General features: G+C 49.7%; 1 non-coding gene across 1 annotated transcript; it reads right to left on the bottom strand.

Annotated features, from left to right (window-relative positions):
* Positions 1–958: 958 nt before the first annotated feature.
* On the bottom strand, positions 959–1,030 carry TRNAG-UCC. Its single transcript has one exon. It is a non-coding gene; the product is annotated as a tRNA-Gly (tRNA).
* Positions 1,031–2,453: the final 1,423 nt, after the last annotated feature.

Genomic DNA, 2,453 nt, shown 5'->3' with positions numbered 1-2,453 from the left:
GCGTATGTTTCCTGTCGTGGCCGCGCGAGCTCCCCCACCCTGCCCCACTCTTCTCCGGTGTTGTCCCGTCTTGATTCAGGCCGTTGGTGGTCTGCTCCATCCTGCTCGTGGACGGCCTCGCCTCGACAGTGAAGCTCGAGTTGGCCGCAATTCGGACCGGCGGTGACAAATTTTGACGTGTGGCGGCTTCTTTCGACACGCGGCGACGGATTCCTGAGTTTCAGATAGATTCCGGCCAGTTCCACGACGGCACGGTTGCTCCGACGAGGTTTGACTAGTTTACAGGTTGAACTGTATATTTTCTTCAAAACTACATATATAAGATTTTGACAGTTAGATTTACTGTGCCTCTTAAAAAGTTTACAGGTCGAACAAATTTTACGGAATCTATTAAACGTCATTTTTTGGATCGAAGCCGTAAACACATCGTTTTTTTTACGGATTTGACATCGATGTGGAACTGGGCTAGCTCGCACGTGCCATTGACGGATTGACACCGATCTCGCTGGATTAAATCAGATTCGCGCTCACCGGAAACTTGAGGGCTCTTTTAAGTCTAATGGAACGTCAAATCAAGCATCGCTTTCGCAAGATCGCCGAGAATACTCTCGTGAAGACCGGGGAGGGGGGAGAAAAGAAAAAGAAGACCCGTTGATGGTAGCAACGGCAACGGCTGGTTGATCCGCCGCAGCTTGCTTGACCAGACTTGCCGAGGAAATTGCTTGCGAGCGGTGGCGTGCCGATTCTCCTAACATCCTGCCGGCCGGCAACAGGGAGGAGAGAAAGGGACTCTCGCTCTCCGGTGCCTCATCTTTTCCAGCAGTAGTTGGTCGTCGAGTAGATGTTTGATGAATGGTTTGGTCAGTGGACAGTGGTATTGCTGCGGCGAGGAGACCTGCCAAATATGAATGGCGTACATATAGAGTCCAATGTACTTAGAGGAAGCAAAAAAAATATTTGCGTCTGCCGGGAGTCGAACCCGGGTCTATTGCTTGGAAGGCAATTATCCTAACCGTTGGACTACAGACGCTGTTCTGAAATATTTCGAATTACACAAGTAGAGTTTGCCCTCGTTCACGACTCACTCTCCCTACCAACAAAAAGGGGTTATTACTATAAACAAAATGGCCTGTGCGTTACAACGGAAGAAAAAAAAATACCACACACTTTTAATCTTTTATAATTATTTTGATTTATTAAAATAATAAGTTAACTAACTAATTTAGTCAGTCCTATCATATTTTGTTGAGAAATCAATCCGTCCATTGTAATTCCACCATGATGAGAAATTGAGCGGGACAATCAAAGCAAAAAAAAGAGGCTACGTGAATTGATCAATGGACTATTATCTTATTTCACTCATGGGGTAGAGAATGTGGAATCAGATGACAAACTGAAGGTGGTGTTCCATTCTCTGTCTCTACAACAATAGAATTTTATATTCAATACATTCATTCATCAGCAAACAAATCCCACAAAATAAAATTTCTTGCCGATGCTTGGCACACGGTTGGAGGCATGCATGGGGAGGGGATCTCACCAGATGATGAGTTCCTGCCAAAGGAGGGGATACGAGGAGGGGAGCAAGGGTTAGGCGCCTCTATCTATCCATAAGGAGTCGTCGTTGCCGCGCCATAACCTCGAAGTTCCCCGTGTGAGCCATGGAGGGCCGCCTCCACCTGCAAGTACTTCGCTCCACCGCGCCTTATCCGCGCGCCGCCGCCGTTCTGCATCGATCAGACGCATCATCCCCAGTCACTGTAGCTGTCGCGTTGATTTGATCCAGAAGCTGTGCTCGAGTGCCGAAACGGGGGCAGCAAGCGGGCAGAGGTACGGCCGCGGAGGCGGGTGGGTTGAGATCGACAACAGTGGTGGTTGAGGTCGGCCACGGCGGCGAGTGGTTTGGCAGAGGCCTAGGCATAGGTCAGGGTGGACCAGGGTCAATGCGATGCGCTCGAGCGCCGCAACGGGGGCAGTGAGCGGGGAGAGGTACAGCCGCGGAGGCGGGTGGGTTGAGATAGGCAGCGGTGACAGTTGAGGTCGGCCGCGGCGGCGAGTGGTGTGGCGGCGGCCTGGGCACAGGCCAAGGTGGCCCAGGGTCGACGGGAGGAGGCGATGCGTACGGGTATAATTTTTGCAGCGAATCGTTTTTTTCCTTTTGCGTTGCAGATAAACGATGGAGCGTGGGTTGAATAACAAAAATTTAAGGTTTTTTTTTATAAAAATGTCACGGTGGGTTTTCTGACGGAAGCAATAGCCTCTTTATTATTAGGTATAGATTTTCCACGAATATGCAAAATACCTGCATATCATTGCATTGATAGAAGAATAAGGTTGTAGCGGTTACAAGAATGTACTCACAAGCACACACACAACACGCGGGTGGGCGAGACACATGAGCGCATAATAGCAATGGGGTGCGTCGCCCCACGACACGGTCCTAACACTCTCCT

The sequence above is a fragment of the Hordeum vulgare genome, chromosome 2H, assembly GCF_904849725.1.
Source record: "Hordeum vulgare subsp. vulgare chromosome 2H, MorexV3_pseudomolecules_assembly, whole genome shotgun sequence".
NCBI classification, from domain to species: Eukaryota; Viridiplantae; Streptophyta; class Magnoliopsida; order Poales; family Poaceae; genus Hordeum; species Hordeum vulgare.
This window is presented reverse-complemented; position numbering and strand designations above follow the sequence as displayed.